The 12,714-nt window shown below is 38.8% G+C and overlaps 1 pseudogene; it reads right to left on the minus strand.

The window, feature by feature from the left end:
* Positions 1 to 4,813: 4,813 nt before the first annotated feature.
* LOC110199040 (uncharacterized) lies at positions 4,814 to 11,439 on the minus strand (annotated as a pseudogene).
* Positions 11,440 to 12,714: the final 1,275 nt, after the last annotated feature.

Raw genomic sequence — 12,714 nt, forward strand, 5'->3', positions numbered from 1 at the left:
AAGGATCAGAGGGCTTGGAATATGATATTCTGGAAGCCAAAAGAGTTAGAGTTACAACCAAGAATCACCTACCCAGCAAAACTGAGTATAATCCTTTGGAAAAAATGGATATTCAATTAAATAAAAGACTTTCAAGCATTCCTGTTGGAAATACCAGAGCTGAATAGAAGATTTCACTTTCAAATACAAGACTCAAGAGAAGCATAAACAGGTAAACAGTAAAGAGAAAGCATAAGGGATTCAATAAGGTCAAACTGTTTACATTCCTACTTGGTAAAATGATCCTTATAACTCCTAAAGACTTTCTCATTTTTAGGGCAGTTAGAAGAAGTATACATACACAGAGGGTACAGGTGTGAGTTGAATATAATGGGATGATTATCTAAAAAAAAATTAAGGGGTGAGAAGAGGAATGCACTGGGAGAAGGAAAAGGGAAGGGTAGAATGGGGTAAATTATCTCATATGATAGAGATGTGAAAGAGCTCTTAGAATGGAGAGGAAGATTGGGGAAATGGGGAGAAGTCTGTGAATCTTACTTTCATTGGAATTGGCTCAAAGAGAGAACAACGTATACACCAGTTAGGTATAAAGACCTATATTACCCTACAGGGAAACAAGAAGGGAAATAGATAGGGAAAGGGAAGGGCAGGTTGGAGGAGGTAAAAGTCAGAAGCAAAACACTTTTGAAAATGGACAGGGTGAAAGGAGAGAGAGAGAGAGAGTAGGATAAACAGGGAAAAAATAGGATGGAGGGAAATACATAGTAATCATAGCTGTAAAAAAAATTGTTACAGGAGGTTTCTCTGATAAAGACCTCTTTTCTGAAATATATAGGGAACCAAGTCAAATTTATTTTTAAAAATTGTTTATTTAATATTTTATTTTCCCCCCCAGTTACATGTAAAAACAATATTTAACATTTGTTTTTAAAACTTTGAATTCCAAATTCTCTCCCTTCTTCCCCACCCCCGCCCACACTGAGAAGGCAAGTAATTTGATATAGGTTATACACGTGTAGTCATGCAAAACATGTCCATAATAGCCATGCTGTGAAAGAAACACAGACAAAAAAAAAACTCAAGAAAAAAGTATGTTTCACTCTGTATTCAGACTCCATCAGTTCTTTCTCTGGGGGATGGGTAGCATTTTTCACCATAAGTCCTTCAGAGTTGTCTTGGATCGTTGTATTGCTAAGAATAGCTAAGTCATTCACAGCTGACCATCTGACAATATTCCTGTTACTTGGTACACAGTGCTTTTCACTTTGCATCAGCCCATGCAAGTCTTTCCAGGTTTTTATGAGAGCAGCCTGCTCATCATTTCTTATAGTACAATAGTATTCCATCATAATCACATACCACAATTTGTTCAGCCATTCTCCAATTGATGGGCATCCTCTCAATTTCTAATTCTTTGCCCTTTTGCTGCTATAAATATTTTTGTACATATAGGTCCTTTTCTTTTTTGCTTTTGTTTTTTTAAATCTCTTCTTGCATACAGACTAGTAACGGTATCGCTAGGTCAAAGGGTGTGCATGGTTTTATAGCCCTTTGGGCATAGTTCCAAATTGCTCTACAGAATGGTTGAATCAGTTCATAACTCCACCAACAGTGTATTGAAATCTCATTTTTCCCACATCCTCTCCAACATTTGTCATTTACCATTTCTGTCCCATTAGCCAGTCTAATAGGTATGAGGTAGTACCTCAGAATTGTTTTAATTTACATTTCTCCAATCAATACTGAGAACATTTTTTCATATGGCTATAGATAGCTTTGATTACTTCATTTGAAAACTGTTCATATATTTTGATCTTTATCAGTTGTGGATGGCTTATTTTTATAAATTTGACTCAGTTCTCTATATGTTTGAGAAATGAGGCCTTTATCAGAGAAACTTGTTTCAAATTTTCTTTCACAGTTACTATTGCTAACAGTATTTTCCTCCATCATATCCCCCCCATTTATTCTATTCTCTCTCTCCTTTCAAAAGTGTTGTCTTGTCCCTCCTCAAAAGTGTTTTGCTTCTGACTACTCCTTCCCCACTTTCCCTTTGCCCTCCCTTCTATCACCCCCTTCCCCTCCTACTTTCCTGTAGGATAAGATCAATTTCTATACCCAATTGAGTGTGTATGTTATTCGCTCTTTGAGCCAGTTCTGATGAGAGTAAGATTCATTCACTCCCCCTCACCTCCCACCTCTTCTCCTCCACTATAAAAGCTTTTTCTTGCCTCTTTTATGTGAGATAATTTACCCTGTTCTACCTCCCCCTTTCTCTTTCACCAAAGACATTCCTCTCTCACAGCTTAATTTTCTTTTTTAGATATCACACCTTCATATTCAACTCACCTTGTCCCCTCTGTCTATATATTCCCTCCAACTACCCTAATAATGAGAAAGGTCTCATGAGTTACAAATATCATCTTCCCATGTAGGAATGTAAACAGTTTATTTCCCTTTCCTATTTACCTTTTTATGCTTCTCTTGAGTCTTGTATTTGAAAGTCAAAGTTTTTATTCAGCTCTGGTCTTTTCATCAAGAATGTTTGAAAGTCTTCTATCTTACTGAATATTCATTTTTCCCCCCTGAGGGATTATAATCAGTTTTGCTGAGGAGGTGATTCTTGGTTGTAATCCTAGCTCCTTCGCCCTCTGGAATATCATATTCCAAGCCCTTTGAGGAAACTGCTAAATCTTGTGTTATCCTGACTGAGGCTCCACAATACTTGAATTGTTTCTTTCTGGTTGCTTGCAATATTTTCTCCTTGAACGTGGAGAGCTCTGGAATTCAGCTATAATATTTTTGGGAGTTTTCATTTAGGGAGCTCTTTCAGCATGTGATAAGTGGATTCTTTCAATTTCTATTTTCCCTTCTGGTTCTAGAATATCAAACAGTGTTCCTTGATAATTTCTTGAAAGATGATGTTCAGGCTTTTTTTTTTTTAATCATGGCTTTCAGATAGTCCAGTAATTTTTAAACGATCTCTCTTGGATCTATTTTCCAGATCAGTTGTTTTTCCAATGAGATATTCCACATTGCCTTCTATTTTTTCATCCTTTTGGTTTTGTTTTATAGTTTTTCCTTTTCTCATAAAGTCATTAGCTTCCATTTTCTCCATTCTAATTTTTAAGGAATTATTTTCTTCAGTGACCTTTTGGACCTCCTTTTCTGTTTGGCCAGTTCTGCTTTGTAAGGTATTCTTCTCCTCATTGGCTTTTTGGACCTCTTTTCTCATTTGGCCTAGTCTGTTTATTAAGGTATTATTTATTTTCTTCACTATTTTTTTGTGTGTCCTTTGCCAAACTGCTAACTAGTTTTTCATAATTTTCTTGCATCTCTCTCATTTCTCTTCCCAATTTTTCCCTTACCTCTTTAACTTGATTTTCAGAATTCTTTTTGAGCTCTTCCATGGCCTGAGACCAATTTGTATTTTTCTGGAGGCTTTGTATGTAGGAGCTTTGACTTTGTTTTCTTCTGAGTGTGTGTTTTGATCTTCCTTGTCATCATAGCAATTTTCTACAATCAGAGTTTTTTCCATTGTTTGCTCATTTTCCCCAACCTATTTGTTGACTTTTAACTCTTTGTTAAATTAGGGCTCTGCTTCCAGGGTGGAGGGCGCACTGTCCCAAGCCTCAGGGGTTTTGTTCAGCTGTTTTCAGAGATACTTCTAGGGACCTGTAAGTCTTCAGTTCTTCCAAGGTAGTGTAATCTAAGGAGAGGTGTTTACTCCTCTCCTGGCCTGTGCTGTGCTCTGTGAGTGACCACAAACACTCTTTTCTGCCCTGAAACTGTGAGAAGGGTGCCTCCTCCACTGTGGCTGCAAGCTCTGCTATGCCAGTGCTCCTTCTTGCCCTGGGGCTGCCACCCAGGATGTGTCCCAGATCTCAGTATGGGCAAAGCAACAGAGTGCTGCCCCCAGTGTTAGCGAAAAGACCCTTGTAATCTCCTTCTGACCAGTTGTTCGACCCCCTTACTGTCTGTTAGCTGAGAGCTCGGAAGCAGCCGGTGCTGCAGCTGCAGCTGATTCAGTCACTCCCAAGGCCTAGCCCTGGTCTGATGTGGCCCCAGCTGTGCTGGTGCAGCCTGCTGTGCACTCCACTCCTCTCTCACCCTGGCGCAACAGATCTTTCCTGCCAACCTTCCAGTTGTCTTGAGCTGGAAATTTTTTTCACTCTGTCTTTTTGTGGTTTCTGCCACTCTAGAATTTGTTTAGGGTCATTTAAAAACAGTATTTGGGGCGGGGGGGGGGGTGCAGTTAGGTGGAGCAGTGGATAGAGCACCGGCTCTGGAGTCAGGAGGACCTGAGTTCAAATGAGGCCTCAGACACTTGATCACTTGATACTTACCAGCTGTGTGACTCAGGGCAAGTCACTTAACCCCAACTGCCTTGCCAAAAAAAAAAAGTATTTGGAGGAGTTTGGAGGAGAACTTAGGTGAGGCTCTGCCTTTACTCTGCCGTCTTGGCTCTGCCTGTATCAACTGAGTCAAATTTGTAAACATAAGGGCCATTCCTCAAATGATAAATGGTGAAAGGATGTGAACAGGCAGTTTTCAGATCTATATTATATGAATAAATGCTCTAAATCACTATTGATTAAATAAATGGAAATTGAAAAAACTCTGAGCTACCATTTCACACTTAGCAGATTGGCTAATGTGACCAAAAAGGAAAATGACAAATCTTGAAGGTGATGTGGGAAAATTAAGACACTAATGCAGTGTTGGTGAAGTTGTATACTGACACAATCATTCTACTTGGAACTATGCGCAAAGACCTTAAAAAGCATATGTAGCCTTTGACCCAGTAATACCACTACTCGGTCTGTATCAAAAAGAGATAAAAAACACAAAGAAAAAGGACCTATGTGTACAAAAATATTTATAGCTCTTTTAGTAGTAGCAAATAATTGGAAATTAAGAGACTGTCCATCAATTGGGGAATAGTGTGATACAATATTATTGTGCTATAACAAATGATGAGCAGAATGTTCTTAAAAAACTTGGAAATACTTATATGAACTGATGCAAAGTGAGATGAGCAGAGCCAGGAGAATATTGTACATAGTAACAGCAATATTGTACAATGATCAACTGTGAACGATTTAGCTATTTTCAGCAAACAATGATCTAAGACAGTTCTGAAGAACTTGTGATGAAAAATGTCCTCCATCTCCAGAGAAAGAACTGATGGAGTCTGAATGCAGATAGAAGCATACTTTTCCTTTACTTTCTTTATATTTCCTGTTTTTTTTCTTTCCCTTTGGTCTATGTTTTCTGTCACAACGTGACTGACATGGAAATATGTTTTGCATGGCTGCACATGGATATATCAAATTGCTTGCCTTCTCAATGAGGGGGGAGGAGGAGGAGCGAGAGAAAAAATTTGGAACTCAAAAATTTTAAATCAATGTTAAAACTTATTTTTGCATGTAATTGGGGAGAAATAAAGTGTTAAATTAAAAAAAAAGACATTGCTCAGAATGATGTGCTCAGCAACCAGCTCAATATGTAGTAGCTGGATCTAGAGTAATGATCCAAGTCCTATATTATTAATAATGATTAGAATTATAGGATTCCTTGACACTCATTACCCCAAACATCTGACTTGCTTGTCAAATGGAGAAAGATGGTTACCAAAAGGAACACTGGGTTAGAATTCAAACTTATCAGTAAAATCTCATGACAAAGAATGATAAATGATTATGAGCAGGATCACCATTATGAGTTAAAGCAGAGACAAGCAGTATAACTAGTCTAAAGAAAGCTTGCTAAGATATTCAACTAAATAAAGTCATCCTAAGGGCATTCAAGGAAAATAGAAGGAAGATTACAAACAGAAGAGAAATGGAAAAGATTTGGAAAAAAACATTTCAACAAATTGTTTCCGCATCAAGGATAGCATAGCATATATGATACATATGTGAACCCCAGCATCACAGTCCCTCAGTTACTTATAGAGGAGGTAGAATTGGCACTAAAGAGAACAAAGATTTTAAAAATACTAGATTGGACCAGATCTGTGGATTGGAGGAGATCTGGTTGAAGACAATGAATGACATATGAAAAAAAAGTATCTAAAAGAGAAGATAGCAAAGGCATGAGGAATATAATGGACTTTATTAATACTAGAGAAAAGTGACTGAAAGAATATCAATAACTACTGATGTATATACCTTCTCCTATCTGTACAAAATTTTTTCTGAGAGTTTCTATGCATGAGTTGAGGTCCTTCTCTATGAAGGAGTACAAGGAGTGATCAATCTTTCATGAGTGACAGTGAGCCACATCTTTACCTTCTCACAATTAACTAAAAAATGTAGACAACAGAACACCCCATTGCCCCTGTTGTTTATTAGAGAGAAGAGTGTATTCAAGAGGAAAGAGTGACCAGCGATGTTGAATGCTGCAGAAAGATCAGTTAAGTTTGAGAACTGAGCAAAGGTCATTAGATGTGGCAATTCAGAAATTATTGATAAATTTAGAGAGAAGAGTTTCAGTTGAATGGTGAGGTTCAGTCAGATTGCAGAGAGTTGAGAAATCAGTAGATAAGGATCAGGATTATGGATCTATTATTCACAGGGGCAAGGTTTGGGGAAGGCACTTAAGGTATACCCATCAGGTGTTGCTGGAGCCAGGAAACAGATCTGTTGCTGAACTTAACTGTTCTTGGTTAAGTCAGGTGCAGGAAGGAATTCAGTATTGTTGGCCCCCCAAGAATGTACTTTGGGGAAAAACACAAAACGAGAGAATTCCTGTGAAAATCAGGAACACTTTCATCTTGCCACCTGGGTACGCTTACCTTCACCATATACAAATCATTATATCACTATAGCTGTTGGCTAGGTTTGAAAATCAGGTAGAATATCATACAGGTCAACAGGGACAATGAGAATGGAGTTAGAGAGTCTGTTGCCTCCTGTCTAGCATCCCTGTAGAAATAAAGCAAAGCAAGGTGAAGGCCAGAGTCTCCTCCAAATCAGCCTGGATCCCTTCTGGGTCTGCAGACTTTCTTTCCCACCAGCCTATAGATGAATCTAGCAGGAAGGAAAGGAGTGACAATGTCCCCTCCAGTCTCTTGACCTATTATGTCAGCTGGAGCCCATTCCCTTCCTTTTTTTTCTTTTTTTTTGGTTGCACTTAGTAGATTTGCAATTTTACGGGCAATCATCTTTTTTATTGTATTGTTATGGAAATGCTTGTTTTATTCCATAAAGATCTATTAATGTAAAAAAGGGAAAAAGTAATTATATACTTCATTTTCACTTTTTAGTTTTTTTAATTAATTAATTAATTTTTAGTTTTCAACATTCATTTCCACAAGATTTTGAGTTCCAAATTTAATTATATACTTTAAAATGAAAGCTAATAGAAATTCACAGTTACATGTACAACCCTGAAAACTAAACTGAAAAGCAGAATTATTTTCTGTTATTTTGTGTACTAGGTGGCCATCTAGTGCCAAGTACATTTAGGAGAATTATCAATTATTTCATAGGAAACTGATGCCCAAATAATCAATGTTAAAAAATGATATTATCAAGCCTGATTTGTTAAGAATGGAACCAAGATGGCAAAGCTTTGTTTAAAAACTTTGATGTTCACAGAGTATTAGAGAAACTTGATAAGCAGATAGAAAAGCATAAACATGAAATATATCAGCTGAAGATGAAATTGGAAGTTAGGCAGAATAAAGGTCCACGTTTACAGGAAATAAAAAATTTCAGGTCATAGATATAAAGAGAATACTGAAGATATCAAAAATGAGCCAACATCTTGCTATTAAGATGTAGCGAGGTAATTATAAAACAGAAACTCAAGAATGTTGAAACATGTCCCAGTCCAGAAGGCTCTAGGTAAAGGTGTTAGGTAAAAGGTTGAGTAAAACAAGATGCATCTAGAAACCCAATAATTTTGCCTAGGACTAGAGAAGGACCCCAGTTCAGATAAGGGGGAGAGCTGAACTCAGAGACAGTACCTTTTTTTTGCCTGGAAACTCAACTGCAGAGGCAGCTAGGTGGCGCAGTGGATAGTGCACCAGCCCTGAAGTCAGGAGGACCTGAGTTCAAATCCGACCTCAGACCGAACACTTGACACCTACTAGCTGTGTGACCCTGGGCAAGTCACTTAACCCCAATTGCCTACAAAAAAAAAAGAACCAACCAAAAACCAAAGCAAACCTCAACTGCAGAAACTGCCTAGACTGAGTCCAGTCACAGATTATAGAAAAACTGGTTCCATTTTGAGTACAGATGTGCAAAGATTAATAGTTACAAAAGAATGAGAACCATCCAATTTACATATTGGATAAATTATTATATTATCAGTGAATGAGCTATATACAATTCCTTGTTGGATTATATATAATTCTGCTTTATACTTTTTGATACTCATAAAGTGTTATGTATGTATATTGTTAATGTATTTGCAATACCTTCTCTGGATTATTTGTCCCAATAGTTGTGGACTGAGGTCTCAAAGGATGGCTGCTATTTCCAGGGGGAAACTGTGCATTTGCACTCCTAACACAGCAACCAAGCCACTGAACAGTGTGCTACCCATTAACAATCAGTAGGTAGACACAATTAGCTCTTAGCTCAGGTGTTTACTACGATGTTACAGTAAAACAATTGTCACAAAGCATTCTCCACCCTGATGTTCTCTCTCTCTCTCTCTCTCTCTCTCTCTCTCTCTCTCTCTCTCTCTCTACTTCTCTCCCTCTCTCTCTCTCCCTCTGTGTGTCTCCTTCTCTCCCTCTCTCTCTCTGTCTCTCTGTCTCTCTCCTCCTCTCTGTCTCTGTCATTGTCTCTCTGTCGGTCGGTCTGTCTGTCTGTCTGTCTCTCTCTCTCACACACACACACACACACACACACACACACACACAATACACCCAGCATCCATGGGAACAATGGTCTCAAACTTATAATAAAATAGTAGTGAGGTGTGCATGCAGGATAGGCAACTAAGTGACTCAGTGGATAAAGTGCTGGGCCTGGAGTCAGAAAGACCTGAGTTCAAATCTGACCTTAGGCACTTACTAGCTGTGTGACCCTAGGCAAGTCACTTAAGCTGTCTGCTTAATCTACTGGAGAAAGAAATGGCAAATCACTCTAGTATCTTTGCCAAGAAAATCCTAGGTACAGTACTGGTGTGCTGTTGTCCATGGGGTCATGAAGAGTTGGACACGATTAAATGACAGAAAAAAACAATATGCATGTGGGGTACACTTAATGTCATTTCATGTTTTACAGCATCATCATGAAGCTCCCTGCTCTGTGTAGCATCTGCAATGGACTGGTTGCTTCCTTGAGCTTGTTCCAATAATCACATTGATGGAATCTGTTCTTGACAGAACTTTGATGATATAAATATCACTGCCAGCTTGAGCTTAATTTAAAATATCCCATTTTCCATTTCAGTGTATGTTGTTATTATGCTTTTTCCACCTTGAAATGGGTATTGCTCTAGAAAATTTAATCACCATAAGCTTAAGGAGTGGAGAATTTCAAACAATACTACATATAGAATGGGTTCAGAAACCCATTCGAGGAATCAGGAGCTACTTTCCCACAAAAGTTATAGCTAGAGCAAAAGGGAAAAAATCACTAGATGTCCCAAAGGTCTAGGGCTAAAGAAGCTTTCCTGGCCTATGGATAAACACATTGAAACAGAAAAGGCCATATATAATGGGATTAATGATGGCTAGATACTTACCTAAGTTGAGTCTTGGACTTTCCTATTTCTTTAAAAAAAATATTCAACTTAGCTAATTCATTTTCTTTTTCCTTAGAAATGTGACCAAAAAACAAGATAGTATTAGTATACAATGAACACAAAGAGGATGGTACATAAAGTTGTTAACTTTTATCATCACAGTGTGGGTTTTTTAAAGTGTTTAAAAAATGCAACATAGCAGTCATCAAGTTGCCCTGTTTGTGTCACCTTCTGACCTTTTTTTTCCTCTTCAAGAAACCTTCATTATAAAAACTAGTAACAGCTTCCCCATTACCAACAGAAGAGGATCATGTTTAACAAGTTCAGATAGGAGAAAATTCATCTCATAGGATGTGGATGGCATAAGATAGCTCTCACCACTTTGTCTGCTTGTGCTAAACAAGACAGCGTCACTACCAGATCCGTCAAGTTCAAGGGGTCACCTAGGAAATCTGGAGGGTGAAGCCTTTCTTCTATTTTATGATCTTCTAAGCTCTTATTAGTCTTTTCACCTGTAGACATTTTTCAGTTCGTCCACTTGATTGTCCTCTTTTGTAGCTCACTCTTCCTCTTTGTTGGGGTGATGTGACAGTATGGTAAGAATAAGAGCCTGAGAATGTGACCTATGGCATCATGGTTATTGTAAACAGTAAAATAGCTTCTGGGGAAAATTTACATGTAACCGCCCAGGTGACCATGGACCATCTCTTGGCACTAAGCCTTCTTTGTTCCGTTTCTATGTAGTACATAACCTGGCCTAAGTGTGTGCAGAGATCTGCCATTGTCCTGCTGCTGCCCAGGATGGGCTTTGTAAGTCAGCTCCCCCAATAAAACCTTTTTACTGCCAACCTATCATAGGCCCCTCTTTCTTCTATATCTTCTACCTTTTCTTGTGATGGTGGGACCATCCCTCTAGACTGTCTGCATTGATACAGTGACCTTTCTGATTCTTTTTTTTTCTTTTCTTTTCTTTTTTTCCTTTTTTTTTTGTGTCTTTTCCCTCACTTTCCCCAGAACTACTGGGTGCTAAATCATCTGGGTGAGAAGAATCACTTTCTGACTCTGAGAAAGAAGCAGGTTTTTTGGGAGTCTTTTTCTAGATATTTTTCTTTCACTTATGTGATTGTTTCTTTTTCATAGCACTGAAACCTAAGTTTCTCCTGAGCATTCATTCAAGGAATCTATAGCTCTATTTGTGGCTTTCTTTTTACATTTCTTCTGGGGTGTGTGTGTGTGTGTGTGTGTGTGTGTGTGTGTGTGTGTGTGTTTTTTCTGCTTTTTTGGTGAGATTTCTTTGCTTAGAGTGCTCATGAGTAGATGACTTTTCTTGAGGAGGCGTTTTTCTTCCATTAATATCATTTTGTTGATCACCGTCTGTGTCAAATTTGTAAGGATATAGATCTTTATGTTCACTGTGACCCCATCTGTCTGGTATATTAGCATCATAATTATATAGCCTCCTATTCCAGGATCGAGTTGTAAGCAAATCATTTTCACATGTCCATGAATTTCTTGCTTTGTCAGTAGAATCAATGACTTTCTTCATTGAAATCATCATCTTCATCATTTCTTCATTAAAACTCGAGTTGCTAGGTAATATTCTCCTCTGTGTCCATGTTTCTCCAGTTCTCTTATCTTCTACATATCTGTCTCTTGAATCTTATTGTGAGCATCTGTGTGCCTCATGCCATTTCTCAGGAGGACTTTAACCAGAGGAATCTGGGACATTCTTTAACTGTGAACTCTGAGTTCCAGGGTGGGCAGGGGGGGAGGTTTTCATTTAGTTTTGATAATTATTGCCTCTTCCCAACACACGCCTTTGCCCTTTCTTTTAAGGAGAAATACTTTATGGATATTAGACATGTATCCCTAACCCCAAAGTCCATTGGTATGGGATTATTTCCCCATTGGTAGAGATGAATGCCCTGCTCTATGTGAGGGGCAGGACAGAGTTGATGAGAGTGGGAGATCTTGAATATTCTAGTTTTCTTCAAGTTCTCTTCAAGTTTCTAGTTCCTTAGGTGCTTCAGGCTTCCAGCTTCAAGAGGGAAGATGGAAGAGGCCAACTTCATTTCAGTTCACTGAAGGAAAAGACTCTGGGAAGACATGAGAAGAGCTGGCAGTCTCCATCATGTCTCTATTCCCATGCTTACACTAGAGACTTTGGGGAACTTCCTCTTAGTTGAGATCTAGGACCCTCTTGATTGAGTTGAATTACCATGCTCCCAATGAGAGAGCTCCTTTACTCTGTATTGTCTTGTATGTATTCTCCTATGTATACTTCCTCTGATTTCTGTTTTGTGATGTGGATAATAGGTTTTTTGACTAATTGCTATATATGTTCATTGTGGAACTGGTAATAGGAAATAAAGTTAAGTCTTGGAGATAAAGCTTGGGGTCCTTCTTCCCCACCCAATAATGAACAGCAGTCAGAAGTTGGCTTGAACTTAAAATTGATATCTGCACTTCCCTCCCGCACCCTGCCCCCAGCCCCCCGCCCCCTGCTAACTATATTTAAAAGAGCAGCACTTCTCTGTGAGGAGAGCAGGGTGGTGGCCTCTGGCCCCTGTCCTCCCTTCTGCTTCCCCTCCTGGCAGGAATTAAAGACTCCTTTGGAGAAGGGTTGGGGAGAAGAGGCTAGAAATGTCTATTCTGCCTACATTCAAGCCATGCAATGACACCTCCATACTACATGTGGATATAGCCCATTCAATATGTGTGGCCCCACATATGGCATAACAGGGCATAAGCAGAGATGCCATGCATGCTTCTGCGTGATTGAAAGTGCTAGATCAGCCCTTTGATGCTTTGGAGATAGCAAAGCCTCATCTGTTTCCAGCTAGCCAATGTGCCTCAGCACTGAAGGACTTAGTCCCTTTGAGAATGATAAAGCAATCTCCTTCTTGGTAAAAACTCAAGGGAGTAATTCAGTTTCTTCTTCTCAACCTCAGGTTGTGTAAGGACTATTTGAGACTGTCCTTGGGAGTATTGGGGGAGAAGGCT

The sequence above is a fragment of the Phascolarctos cinereus genome, unplaced genomic scaffold (genome assembly GCF_003287225.1).
Source record: "Phascolarctos cinereus isolate Bilbo 61053 unplaced genomic scaffold, phaCin_HiC Scaffold_1;HRSCAF=81, whole genome shotgun sequence".
In the NCBI taxonomy this organism is placed as follows: domain Eukaryota; kingdom Metazoa; phylum Chordata; class Mammalia; order Diprotodontia; family Phascolarctidae; genus Phascolarctos; species Phascolarctos cinereus.